The sequence below is a fragment of the Cornus florida genome, unplaced genomic scaffold (assembly GCF_030987335.1).
Source record: "Cornus florida cultivar Cherokee Brave unplaced genomic scaffold, ASM3098733v1 CherokeeBrave_3.0.0_Hap2_Chr02, whole genome shotgun sequence".
Lineage (NCBI taxonomy): Eukaryota > Viridiplantae > Streptophyta > Magnoliopsida > Cornales > Cornaceae > Cornus > Cornus florida.
Window position 1 is genome coordinate 12,389,795 of NW_026775572.1, and position 15,205 is coordinate 12,404,999.

Sequence of the window (15,205 nt, forward strand, 5' to 3'; positions counted from 1 at the left end):
TGAGAAAAAGGAAAGAAAATTATAAATATATAATTTGTTAGGTTTTTTTTACAGGGGAAAAAAAATGTGTTAGTTTGAATATATATATTGTAATGTCTGTAACTTAAAAAGGCAAAAGAAAAAGAGAAGGAAAAAAAAAAAAAATGTGTGGGACCCACGAAGTTTAAGTGGTCATAAGACCACGTTTTTTTTTTCCATTTTGTTTTTGTTCTATGTTTTTTCTTCTGTCTCGCAGCTCTCTGCCTCTTTGTATTTCTTTTTTCTTTTTCTTTTGCAAGCTTTCATTCTTGATTTCTCCCTCATCTCTTATCGGATTAAGGTGCCGTTTGAGGCAAAACGACGAGCACGACGATCTCTACGTGCTAGTACCAGAAATTTCAGCTTTTGGTCCTCTTTGGGAGCTCGAATTTAAGAACCCATTTCTAGGGATTTTGCTCATTTTGAGGTAGGGACACCTTAATCCACTACCTTCTTGTTCCATTGTGAGTTATAATCATTTGTTGTGCCAAGCATGCTTAATTAGAAGTTAATTGTATCAATGATTATTTTAAATGTTGTCTAAAGAAATTCATGTATTTGATTGTGAGTTGTTTTATGTGTAAAACATGCTTAAATGTATTTTGTTATATCTTAATATGTTAATAATTACTTGGGAGATGTTGAACATGTTGAATGTTTAATTTTATGATGTAGAATTTTAAATGCCATGACATTGAATGTATGGAACATATATACATGCACATACCATTGGGTTTGCATGAAATGGGAGAAATTGTTCTTGAAATAAATATGGGGAATTTCAGGGAAGTGTTTTTAATGAAATGGTTTTATGCGAAACCCGGTCGCTGCGGGGTTACCAACGAGCCGGAGGTTAATATAACCTAGAGGGGACTAGGGAGTCGCCCTAGCGTAGTTGAGCTAGCTGGGTCCCATAATGACGCCGCGGGGTTACCAAGGGTCAGGGACACTAGCCAATCCTCCTCTCGTGTCGCAGCGGGGCTACTAAAGGGCGGGCTGTATTAACAGTTTGGAAACGATGTTTTGGATTATGAAAATGGGGAGCGACACTAGCATACATTGCATCTCATACCATTGCATTGGATATACTTGAGATTGAATCGTAATGCTGTATTATTTCCCGACATTGTATGATCCCCATTTCCCATTGGCCTATGCTTTGTTTGGATTCACAAGGACACAAGATGTGTGTCTTAAGTGTCACCTGCTGAGCTTTATGCTCACCCTACTATTTATATTATTTTTTTCAGGTCTTGGAAATGAACTGGTGGACGACAATCCACCTCAAGCTTGAAAGTTGTTAGAAGGTTGTTTGCTATTTTGTATTTTGACCGTTCTATGTATATTCGTAGTTGTGGAAATGTAACTAAGTTAGTATTCATGGCTTTGTAACTTAAGAACGAACTTATCTTTTGTTTGATGTAAATGAAATTAATGGAATTATGGTATATATTTCCATGCAATTGTATCATGTAACGTTGTAAGACAGGGACTTTAAATCTTAACCATGTATTTTGGGACTGTAATTATGTTAATTTAGATTAATTGGTGTGTGGATGTTCCACCATGAGAGGAACTATGTTGAGGTATAATGAACGGATGAATGGGATGCTGGATGATTTTATGTGTTTTATGTATTGGGACAGGTTGTTGAAAGCCCATTTTTAGGGGAGGTTCTGCCGAATTTTTTTTAAATTTTGGCACAAGCTAGGGTCGTTACAAATTTGGTATCAGAGCGATGGTTCGAATACCATTAGGATGACGGGTAGAGGCTTACCTAGGGTTGTCTGGGAAGTCATTTGCATTGTTATTTCCTTGTTTGGAAAAGTGTTTTGCTATGTGAAAAAGCATGCTTAACTGCTTACTTGCTTACGTGTTTATGTGCTTATATGCCTATATTAATGTTTTCATTGCATAGTATTACATGTTAAATGTTTGTACAGTATCTTTTTGCGTTGGGTTGTTCACGGTTGGACCTTTGTGTTGTCGTTATTGAATTGTTTCCTTTGTTTTATCAAACGATGTCACGGCGTGAGGAAATCAGGGAAGTTGGCCCTAGACCGACTAGGGGTGATGTTGGCGAGAGCTCCAGCTCCAATCCGGAGGAGCTAAATGATGAGGACATACTTCTTAGGGATTTGATTCCCCCGAGAGTTGTCCCCACAAGGAGGGATAATGTTGAAGCACCCGTAGAAGTGGGTGAAGGTTCTGTGGCACTGGAGTTTAATCGTTTGTTGCAAAATGTCGTGAGGGCAACGATTGCTGCTCAGTCACAGTCGGCACTACAACCTACAGTTCAAGTTGAGGAGACGCCAGCTCAGAAGCGTCTCAAGATTATTAAGGGGTTTTCTTAGCCGATGCCGGTTATGTTTGAAGGCGGTGCGGATCCAATGATAGTAGATGACTACATGGAGCAAGTTGAAACTCAATTGATTTCAATGGATGTGACGGAGGATCATTTGAAGATCATCCTAACTACTTATAAGTTTGCTAAGGATGCCAAATTATGGTGGAAGTCGGTTACGAGCCTGTACAAGGTGGAGGAGATGAGTTGGGACAAGTTTAAGGAATTGTTTTATGAAAAGTACTTTCCGCTTTCCAAAAGATGGGAGTTACAAGACCAGTTTCATAACCTTATCCAAGGGAGCATGTCAGTGGCAGAATATGAAAACAAGTTCACTTCACTTTCTCGCTTTGCTCCAGAAATGGTGAAAGATGAAGCTAACAAGACTCGGAAGTTTGTTTCTGGTCTTAATGATCAGATGAGGCCGTTGATCACAGCACAGTTCATTAAGGTTTACTCTGAAGCAGTGGAAAGGGCTTTGATGCTGGAAGCTGGTAATAAAGAGAAGGATGCAAGAAGAGAGCAATTGAAGCAAAAGAGGGGTGCAGGGCCATCTTCAGAAGGATCTTCTTGGAAAAGGAACAGGAGCGATCCATCTCAGTTTCAGGGACAGCAGTCTGCACGATCTGCTCCTACCACTCCGTTGCCAGCTGGGTCTGATAGGAGTGCAGTTGTTTGCTTTCAATGTCAGCAGCCTGGGCATTACAAGTCCAATTGTCCTATGAGATTGACTTCAGTTTCTTCAGCTCCGAAGGCTTGTTATGGGTGTGGCCAGCAGGGCCATTTGATTCGGGACTGTCCGAGTCAGGGAGCAGGCACCACCAGTGGCAGAGGGTCACGGTAGAGGGCATTACAGTCGGTTACGGTTCAATCAGGTTTCAGACCACCGCCACCACCACAGCCTGCCTTGTCTTCTCAGGGTTCACGACTAGCTAGGAGGGATACTCCTACTGTGTCGGCACAACAGTCTGGTGTTCAGATTAGTAGTTCATAGGCACAGGCACCACAGGGGCGTGTCTTTGCCCTTGCACCAACTGATGCATCTCATGGATCTTCAGTTCTCCGAGGTATATTTCCAGTGTTTGGTTCTTGGGCCCGTGTTTTGTTTGATTCTGGTGTATCTCATTCTTTCATTTCATCATCATTTGTATTTGCATCGAGGTTAGAGGTCAGTTTTATGGATCGGGCGTTGTGTGTTGATACGCCAGCTGGAGTTTCAGTGTCTTTGAGCCGAGTCGCGAGGGACTGTTCCATTGTGATAGCCGGGCGGACTTTTGTGTTTGACCTTATCCTCCTAGAGATGACTAGCTTTGATGTCATTCTCGGGATGGATTGGTTAGCTTCCTTTCATGCCACGATTGACTGTTACAGAGGAAGGGTTACAGTTTGTACTCCCGAGGGAGACTGTTTCTTTTTTGTGGGAGATCGGAGTGATTCCCACATTTTATCGTTTTATGGAATTCGTGGACGGAGTCGTGGTGATTACTTTTTGGCTAGCCTTATAGCCGAAGAGGATGATGTTGTGGAAGAATATTATCCTACAGTTGTTCGTGATTTTCTGGATGTGTTTCCGGAGGATTTGACAGAGTTGCCTCCACACCGAGAAGTGGAGTTTACTATTGACTTGATGCCCGGTACCGCACCGATTTCTATGGCACCGTATCGTATGGCACCAGTTGAATTGGAGGAATTAAAAAGATAGCTTGATGATTTGAGGATGAAAGGTTTCATCCGACCGAGTGTGTCACCATGGGGCGCACCGGTCTTGTTTGCTAAGAAGAAAGATGGTTCTTTGAGGTTGTGCATCGATTATCGGAAGTTGAATCGCGCCATCATCAAGAACAAATATCCTTTGCCAAGGATAGATGATTTATTTGATTAGTTGAGGGGAACCACTTGAGGTCTGGCTATTATCAGTTGCGGGTTAGGGATGAGGATATCCCGAAGATAGCATTCCGTACACGGTATGGACACTATGAGTTCCTTGTTATGCCTTTTGGCTTGACTAATGCTCCAGCGGCATTCATGGACTTAATGAACCTCGTCTTTCACGATTACTTGGACCAGTTTGTGGTAGTTTTCGTGGATGACATTCTTGTGCATTCACGATCTCGGGAGGAGCATGAGATCCATTTAAGTATTGTTTTACAGATTTTGCGGGAGCACCGGTTGTATGCCAAATATGAGAAATGTGAGTTTTGGCTACAAGAGGTGAAGTTTTTGGGATATGTTGTTTCAGAAGGCGGAGTGTCAGTTGATCCATCAAAGATTGAAGTTGTTTTGAATTGGGAGCAACCCAAGAATGTGTTTGAGATCCGTAGTTTTCTTGGTCTAGCTGGTTACTACCGGAGATTTGTGAAAGATTTCTCCCGTTTAGCAGCGTCTATGACCCGTTTAACCCGGAAAGGGATTAAGTTTGCAAGGAATGAAGCCTGTGAGTCATCTTTCCAGGAATTGAAGACAAGATTGACTACGGCTCCAGTGTTGGTGATACCTGAGCGTGGCTTGGGTTATGTAATCTATTGTGATGCTTCACATGATGGTTTAGGGTGTGTGTTGATGCAGGATGGTAGAGTAGTGGCTTATGTGTCTCGACAGTTGAAGACTCACGAGTACAACTACCCTATTCATGATTTGGAGTTGGCGGCAGTTGTGTTTGCTTTGAAGTGTTGGAGACACTACTTGTATGGTGAGAGATTCGAGGTGTACTCGAATCATAAAAGTCTCAAGTACCTTTTCTCCCAAAAGGACTTGAACAATGACAGAGAAGATGGGTTGAATTCTTGGAAGATTATAATTTTGACTTGCAGTATCATCCGGGCAAGGCAAATGTGGTAGCAGATGCCTTAAGCCAAAAATCTCCTGGAACTTTGGCCTGTCTGGCTATTCGGAAGTGGAAGATGCTTAAGGATTTGGCAGAGATGGGATTGTATTGTTTTGATGACGATGTTGACAGTGAGCCAACATTCTTGTTTAGTCTTGTGGCTCAGCCTACTCTTATTGTACGAGTGATTGAGTCACAGAGACAAGACCCGGATTTAGATGCCATTCACGCTTTGATCTCCAGTGGTGAAACAGTGAAAGATTGGGCCTTGTATGCAGATGGGGGTCTACAGTTTAGGGGTTTGTTGGTGGTTCCTACGGTTTGTCGTGAGGACGTCTTACGGGAGTTTCACACTTCCCGCTTTGCAGTTCATCCAGGTGGTGCCAAGATGTATCACAATTTGAGACGTCAGTATTGGTAGAACGGGATGAAGAATGATGTTGCACAGTTTGTAGCTAGATGCCTCACCTGTCAGCAGGTGAAGACTGTAATACCCCTAATTTTAAAAGGATAGTCTCGGCAGTTATTTATTATTTTTATTGTATTTTTGGGTGATTATTTGGTTTAATTATTTTATTAATTTGATTTAATTGGTTACCTATGTGACATGTGTTTATTTTATTTATTAATTTGATGTAATATGTTTTTGGTAACTGTTTATATGATTTTATTTATCTATTTAGTTGTGTTTATTGAATTGTTTAATCAATTTATTTAATGGAAATTTAAATTTAAGGGAATTTAGTTTTCTGTTCTTTACGTGAATTTAGGGTTGCAATTTACATAGGTGGTCGACGTAGGTATTTATCTTAGGTCGGTTTATGGGCTGAGATGGGCTCTGGCTTTAAGGTTACATGGATTAGGGTTTAATCACTAAGCCTATAAGTATGTGTGTCACGGTGGTTTAAACGTAATTTCTATAAAAACAACAGAGACCGTGGGATACAGAGGGAGAATAGAGAAAGATAGGAGATGAAGGATAGGTGGAAGCAAGGTAGAAGGAACGTGGGTTTGTGGAACAGCAGTGGGGAATTGAACGGGCAATACAGAACTGGGAATTTAGAGTTTCAAGTCTGAAACTCAAAGGCAAGTTCTTATCTTCCTCCTTCTCTTTGGCTCGTGTTCTGTGCACCTAGATAGTTTCTAGGGATTAACTAATTAGTAAATGAAACTTATGTGTTTAATGTATGCTTGCTGATTATTTGTTTGCATTGAATTCAAATCTGTTTACAGTTCGTGTATTGTTGCTCCCAATTCTGTTCATTAAAGCATATTAAAATCTGTTGAGATTTTAGTTACGATTCTTGCTTCTATCTTCTGTAAACAAACCCTGGGGATGTTAATGGGATGATATAAGACTCCTCAGATCAGTTTGTGAAGAGAAACAGAGAGATTAGAATAGAATTATAGTTTCAGTTTTGTTCCTAATGCGGGTTAGTTCGGTAGCAAATTTAATCTTTGTAATTGATTTTAATTGTTGTTATCAAGCCATTGGGATGCTACTGGGTATTAATATGACACCTAAGTTTGGTTTTAAAAACTAACAGAGTGTTAGGAATAAGCCGGAGAAGGAGCACAAGAGCTGAAACGACGCACCGGGGACGAAGGCTCTCAAAGGAGGTGAGAGCCGGCTCCATAGAAGTGGGAGGCATCTCCCACAACAAAGTAGAGTCGGCTCTAAGACTCCTTAGAGCCGGCCCTAGGCTGGAAAAGAGCCTGCTCCAAATTTTGGAGCAGGCTCCCTTGTTATTTTTGATTTATTTTAAGTTTTTTTTTTAATTTTCTACGTACTATGTTCACTGTTGGAGCATGGAGACTATTTGAGTGAATTTGGAACTTTACAGAAGGATTAAGGAATGAATTTTGAGTGTTATTAAGACCCTAAATTGATTAAAGTTTAATTCTAAATTGTCGGGACAAACAGTGTAAAAATTAAGGCACTTCCTATGTTGTTAACAATTGGAAGTTGAATTAATTGTTGAATTCAATTTCTGCAATTTGATGGAATATAATGTGTTTATAAAACTTGTTTTAGAATGCATTCAAGTGCATGATAAGGTCATTTAATTATTAATTTTGATCTATGCATGCTTAGGAGGCTAGTTGCTGAATTATTAAATCGTTTCCTACAACTATATGGTTAATGCTTGGATTTAAATTGCCGAAATATTAAACAATCTTCTAAAATTGTTTTAGCAATTTATTGGATAATAATAGGATTATTTAACCTATTCACATGCATGATGGACTCCCTGACATATTAAATTTGGTTTATGCATGCTCTGGATGTTAGTTGTTGATTTGTTAAATCGTCTCCTGCAACTATATGGTTAAACGCTTGGATTTAAATTGCTGAAGCTTTAAATATTTTTCTGCAATTGTTTGGATGGTGGTTTTTGGGTCTGTAAATTATTAAACTGTTATATATGTTGTAATTTACCTGGATATGGAGGATTATATGTACCAGTATGGGACGGTGACATACTAGAGACGATTTAGCTCAAAACGCATAAACCTAACCTAATGGATTAATGGAATGGATTGAAAGATATCGAATCCTAATTGTGACTAAGTCAGACCAGCTGTAACCAAGTTAGATGACTTCCTGGATTAACGGATGGTAGTTAAGTCATATCCACTGAATAAGTTGAGTGACTAACTAGTTGGTTTATTGTAGGCCAGTTTAATAAATAGTTGAACTGCTTACCCTGGATTTGGACGGACTTTATATATATGTTTATGATACCACGAGTTGAGCTTGAGTCTCAGACTCATTGGTTAGGGTGCGTATATGCAGTAGATGCGTAGCTGGTTATAATAGGTTGAGGTGTACCCTGTTAGGTCTAGGTACTCATGCCCACCTTTGGGTGCGTATTCGCATGTTGCCTTCTATTCAGGTTGAGACCCCTATTATAGACTAGTGAATGTCCCTTAGTGTGGATATATTTATACGTATGGACTAGATAGATATTGTGAGGTGTCTACGGTGTATCTGCGTATCGGGTCACTGTATGGATTGCAGTTAGATTAGAACTTGCTCGTGGGACTGACCCACTCCTTTATTATTCTTTTCAGGTACAGGACGGTACCAGCCTTAGAGCTTGATCGTGCTTATTGAGGACAGTCTCACTTTCATTGGATTACGTAGGACTTTTCCCCGATGTTTCTAGTATTATCTATTTTTCAGTTTCAGTCTCAGTTGAATTTTTAGTTAGGGGTCCATCAGTGGATTCCCAAGTTGTAACTTTGAAGTTTTGGAGGATTGGAGTTTTAAATTTTCAGTTACAAATGGAGGATTTTATTATTATTATTTCTTTCAGTTTTATTTTATCTTTATTGGTTTTTGTCATCTGTGTTCGTTTTAAAATACTTTAATTGTTTGATATTCCCTCGAGTTTGGGCCTGGGCCTGATCAACCCGTGTCTCGGATCCGAAGGGTATCACAGTTGGTATCAGAGCACTCCAGGTTCAAGTGTCTCTAGGACGTTTCGTATTAAGACTTCCGCGTAGTGTTTTTTTTTTATATAGAGCTCATGTTTTGGATTCGTTGAATTCTTTCACGGTTCGTTTAAACTCGTACTGATGTCTGTCATTCTATGTTAACAGCATGGTTAACACTGGAAGAGGACAGAACATGAACAGTCGACAGAGGAGAGCGACACGTAGACAGCAGGAACGTCTACAACGTCGGCAAATGGAAGAAGAGCAGCAAATGCCAGGGTTTCAGGAGGAGTAGGAGGAAGTTCAACAGACTTAGGGTCGGGACAGAGATCCAGAGATTCCTCCACACCTCAATGACCTTGTTGCTCGGGCTATAGAAGCTGGGGTAACAGCTGCACTTCAGAATCAGCCTCAGGTACAGCCGGCACCGCTACCAGTACCAGTGGTTCAGTCGGATTCTTGGGGAAAGGCTAGGAGCTCTTTCACAAAGGGGAGTCCACCTGTGTTCTCAGGCTCTACCGATGCGAGAGCAGCTCACCAGTGGAAACAGGACATTGAGCATCATCTTCGTTTGGTTCAGTGCACGGAGGTTCAGAAACAGATGCTTACAACGTTCAAGTTGGGAGTCAGTTATCACCCCAGAGGAGAGGATGACATTGTCTTATGATGAGTTCAGTGCTCGCTTTGATGAGAAATATTTTTCCTATGCGGTCTGGGCAGCTATGAAAACCGAGTTTCTAAATCTGCAGCAGGGAAACATGACAGTGGCGGAGTATGAGCAGCAGTTCACACGCTTGTCTCTTTTTGCACCGGAGGAGGTGGATGCAGACGAGAAGAAGCGTAACAGCTTCGTTAAGGGACTGATGTGGTCTATCGAAAGAGCTATTACTGGTAGTCCAGCCTATACTACCTATGCTCAGGTGGTAGACGCCGCTCTACAACAGTATCAGTTGACTGTGGACATTAGATAGGCTCGTGGTGAGAAGCGGGGTGATAAAGACTCTACTAACCAGTCAGCTGAAAAGGGGAATGGCAATGGTCACCGGTAGAATGACAAAGGCAAGTTCCAGGGACAACAGCCTTGGAAGAAGCACAAGGGTGGTTCAGATGCTCACCGGAATGGGGCACCTATTCAGATGCAACAGAATGGGGGACCACAGGCAGGACAGGGTCAGCCACAGGCTAACCGACAGAGGAGGCCATTTGGTACTTTCCAGGGTAGTTGTTACACTTATGGAGAGTATGGTCATACCACCAGGCAGTGTCCTAAAGCAGGACAGGGACATGGACAGTATGTGCAGCAGGGACAGAGGGCGCCAGTGCCTCTACCAGCTCCACAGGTTCCACGGATTCAGGGATAGACACATCTGGCTTTACCGGCACCACCGCAGACTCAGGGACAGGCACCACAGCAGTTGCACTATGGCAGGGTGTATAACCCCATGCCACAGGATGTTCAGGCACCTCAAACTATTGAGGGTAAGTTTCCTATTCATGGTTTATATGGACGTGTTTTATTTGATACAGGTGCTACACACTCATTTGTATACAGGATACTTTGGATCGCGTCCACAACGTGTTTCATGTTTCCATGTTGCGGAAATTTCTTCGAGATGAGGATCGGTATCAGCATATCGATGTTGGGGAGATTGAGTTGCAGCCGGATGCAACTTATTTGGAGCCACCATGTCGAATTGTTGACCGTCGGGATCAAATCCTTCGCAATAAGGTTATCCCTTTGGTTCGTGTGCAGTGGAGTCATCACAATGAGGCTGAGTCCACTTGGGAACGGGAGGATGTCATTCGCTCGCAGTTTCCTGAAATATTGGAATAAGGTAAGAGCGAATTTCGAGGACGGAATTCCTTTTGTTAGGGGGGAAGAATGTAATACCCCTAATTTTAAAAGGATAGTCTCGGCAATTATTTATTATTTTTATTGTATTTTTGGGTGATTATTTGGTTTAATTATTTTATTAATTTGATTTAATTGGTTACCTATGTGACATGTGTTTATTTTATTTATTAATTTGATGTAATATGTTTTTGGTAACTGTTTATATAATTTTATTTATTTATTTAGTTGTGTTTATTGAATTGTTTAATCAATTTATTTAATGAAAATTTAAATTTAAGGGAATTTAGTTTTCTGTTCTTTACGTGAATTTAGGGTTGCAATTTACATAGGTGGCCGACGTAGGTATTTATCTTAGGTCGGTTTATGGGCCGAGATGGGCTCTGGCTTTAAGGTTACATGGATTAGGGTTTAATCACTAAGCCTATAAGTATGTGTGTCACGGTGGTTTAGGGTTTGAGAATAATTAAACATAATTTCTGTAAAAACAACAGAGACCGTGGGATACAGAGGGAGAATAGAGATAGATAGGAAAGGAAGGATAGGTGGAAGCAAGGTAGAAGGAACGTGGGTTTGTGGAACAGCAGTGGGGAATTGAACGGGCAATACAGAACTGGGAATTTAGAGTTTCAAGTCTGAAACTCAAAAGCAAGTTCTTATCTTCCTCCTTCTCTTTGGCTCGTGTTCTGTGCACCTAGATAGTCTCTAGGGATTAACTAATTAGTAAATGAAACTTATGTGTTTAATGTATGCTTGTTGATTATTTGTTTGCATTGAATTCAAATCTGTTTACAGTTCGTGTATTGTTGCTCCCAGTTCTGTTCATTAAAGCATATTAAAATCTGTTGAGATTTTAGTTACGATTCTTGTTTCTATCTTCTGTAAACAAACCCTGGGGATGTTAATGGGATGATACAAGACTCCTCAGATCAGTTTGTGAAGAGAAACAGAGAGGTTAGAATAGAATTATAGTTTCAGTTTTGTTCCTAACGCGGGTTAGTTCGGTAGCAAATTTAATCTTTGTAATTGATTTTAATTGTTGTTATCAAGCCATTGGGATGCTACTGGGTATTAATATGACACCTAAGTTTGGTTTTAAAAACTAACAGAGTGTTAGGAATAAGCCGGAGAAGGAGCATAAGAGCTGAAACGACGCACCGGGGACGAAGGCTCTCAAAGGAGGTGAGAGCCGGCTCCATAGAAGTGGGAGGCGGCTCCCACAACAAAGTAGAGCCGGCTCTAAGGAGTCCTAAAGCCGGCTCTAGGCTAGAAAAGAGCATGCTCCAAATTTTGGAGCAGGCTCCCTTGTTATTTTTGATTTATTTTAAGTTTTTTTTTTAATTTTCTACGTACTATGTTCACTGTTGGAGCATGGAGACTATTTGAGTGAATTTGGAACTTTACAGAGGGATTAAGGAATGAATTTTGAGTGTTATTAAGACCCTAAATTGATTAAAGTTTAATTCTAAATTGTCGGGACAAACAGTGTAAAAATTAAGGCACTTCCTATGTTGTTAACAATTGGAAGTTGAATTAATTGTTGAATTCAATTTCTGCAATTTGATGGAATATAATGTGTTTATAAAACTTATTTTAGAATGCATTCAAGTGCATGATAAGGTCATTTAATTATTAATTTTGATCTATGCATACTTTGGAGGCTAGTTGCTGAATTATTAAATCGTTTCCTGCAACTATATGGTTAATGCTTGGATTTAAATTGCCGAAATATTAAACAATCTTCTGAAATTGTTTTAGCAATTTATTGGATAATAATAGGATTATTTAACCTATTCACATGCATGATGGAGTCCCTGACATATTAAATTTGGTTTATGCATGCTCTGGATGTTAGTTGTTGATTTGTTAAATCGTCTCCTGCAACTATATGGTTAAATGCTTGGATTTAAATTGTTGAAGCTTTAAATATTTTTCTGCAATTGTTTGGATGGTGGTTTTTGGGTCTGTAAATTATTAAACTGTTATATATGTTGTAATTTACCTGAATATGGAGGATTGTATGTACCGGTATGGGACGGTGACATACTAGAGACGGTTTAGCTCAAAACGCATAAACCTAACCTAATGGATTAATGGAATGGATTGAAAGATATCGAATCCTAATTGTGATTAAGTCAGACCAGCTGTAACCAAGTTAGATGACTTCCTGGATTAACGGATGGTAGTTAAGTCATATCCACTGAATAAGTTGAGTGACTAACTAGTTGGTTTATTGTAGGCCAGTTTAATAAATAGTTGAACTGCTTACCCTGGATTTGGACGGACTTTATATATATGTTTATGGTACCACGAGTTGAGCTTGAGTCTCAGACTCGTTGGTTAGGGTGCGTATATGCAGTAGATGCGTAGCTGGTTATAATAGATTGAGGTGTACCCTGTTAGGTCTAGGTACTCATGCCCACCTTTGGGTGCGTATTCGCATGTTGCCTTCTATTCAGGTTGAGACCCCTATTATAGACTAGTGAATGTCCCTTAGTGTGGATATATTTATACGTATGGACTAGATAGATATTGTGAGGTGTCTACGGTATATCTGCGTATCGGGTCACTGTATGGATTGAAGTTAGATTAGAACTTGCTCGTGGGTCTGACCCACTCCTTTATTATTCTTTTCAGGTACAGGACGGTACCAACCTTAGAGCTTGATCGTGCTTGTCGAGGACAGTCTCACTTTCATCGGATTACGTAGGACTTTTCCCCGATGTTTCTAGTATTATCTATTTTTCAGTTTCAGTCTCAGTTGAATTTTTAGTTAGGGGTCCATCAGTGGATTCCCAAGTTGTAACTTTGAAGTTTTGGAAGATTGGAGTTTTAAATTTTTAGTTACAAATGGAGGATTTTATTATTATTATTTCTTTTAGTTTTATTTTATCATTATTGGTTTTTGTCATCTGTGTTCGTTTTAAAATACTTTAATTGTTTGATATTCCCTCGGGTTTGGGCCTGGGCCTGATCAACCTGTGTCTCGGATCCGAGGGGTATCACAAAGGCCGAGCATAAAAAATCAGCCGGTTTATTGCAACCATTGCCTGTAGCGCAGTGGAAATAGGAGCATAATGCTATGGATTTTGTGATAGGTCTTCCAAGGTCACGAAGGGGCAATGAGTCCGTATGGGTCATCATTGACAGATTGACCAAGACGGCTCACTTTTGCCTATTAAGGCAACAGATGATGCAGAGAAGCTTGGTGTTCTTTATGTGAAAGAGATTGTAAGGTTACATGGAGTTCCTGTAACCATTGTGTCAAATAGGGATGCTAAGTTCACTTCGAAGTTCTAGGAAGGACTTCAAGCAGCGTTTGGTTCAGCGTTACATCTGAGTACGGCATTCCATCCACAGACTGACGATCAGTCGGAGCGTACTATCCAGATTTTGGAGGATATGCTCCGGGCATGTGTGCTTGACTTGGGTGGTAGTTGGGAGGATCACCTTCCACTTATTGAATTTGCCTACAACAACAGTTATCAGGCGAGCATTCAGATGGCTTCATTTGAGGCGTTGTATGGTAGACCTTGTAGGTCTCCTGTTTGTTGGACTGAGGTAGGCGAGACAGCCACCTTAGGACCTGACATTGTACTCGAGACTACTGAAAATATTAAGTTGATAAGACGGAGGTTACTTACAGCTCAGAGTCGACAGAAGAGTTATGCGGATAAGCGGAGACGGTCGTTATCCTTTGAGGTCGGAGACCATGTTTTTCTACGGGTTTCTCCACGAAAAGGATTGATGAGATTCGGGAAAAGTGGCAAGTTGTCGCCACGATTCATCAGACCGTTTGAGATTTTGGACCGTGTAGGAGAGGTTGCCTACAGACTTGCTTTGCCACCACAGTTGGATAGGGTCCACAATGTTTTCCATGTATCGATGTTACGGAAGTACGAGCCAGATCCATCTCACATTTTGAGTTGGGTTGATGTAGACATTGATGAGGATGTTTCCTACGAGGAAGGATCAGTTCAGATTCTTGACACACAACAAAAGGTGTTGAGGAACAAGACGATATCAATGGTGAAAGTCCTTTGGAGACACCACGGAGTCAAGGAGGCTACTTGGGAGTTCGAACAGGAGGTTCGCTCCAAGTATCCAAAGTTATTTTCTTCTCCAGGTATGTCTTTATTTCGGGGACGAAATCTTTTAAAGTTGGGGAGAATGTAATGTCTGTAACTTAAAAAGGCAAAAGAAAAAGAGAAGAAAAAAAAAAGTGTGTGGGACCCACGAAGTTTAAGTGGTTATAAGACCACGTTTTTTTTCCCTTTTGTTTTTGTTCTCTGTTGTTTCTTCTATCTCGCAGCTCTCTGCCTCTTTGTATTTCTTTTTTCTTTTTCTTTTGCAAGCTTTCACTCTTGATTTCTCCCTCATCTCTTATCGGATTAAGGTGCCGTTTGAGGCAAAACGACGAGCACGACGAGCTCTACGTGCTAGTACCAGAAATTCCAGCTTTTGGTCCTCTTTGGGAGCTCGAATTTAAGAACCCATTTCCAGGGATTTTGCTCATTTTGAGGTAGGGACACCTTAATCCACTACCTTCTTGTTCCATTGTGAGTTATAATCATTTGTTGTGCCAAGCATGCTTAATTAAAAGTTAATTGTATCAATGATTATTTTAAATGTTGTCTAAAGAAATTCATGTATTTGATTGTGAGTTGTTTTATGTGTAAAACATGCTTAAATGTATTTTGTTATATCTTAATGTGTTAATAATTAC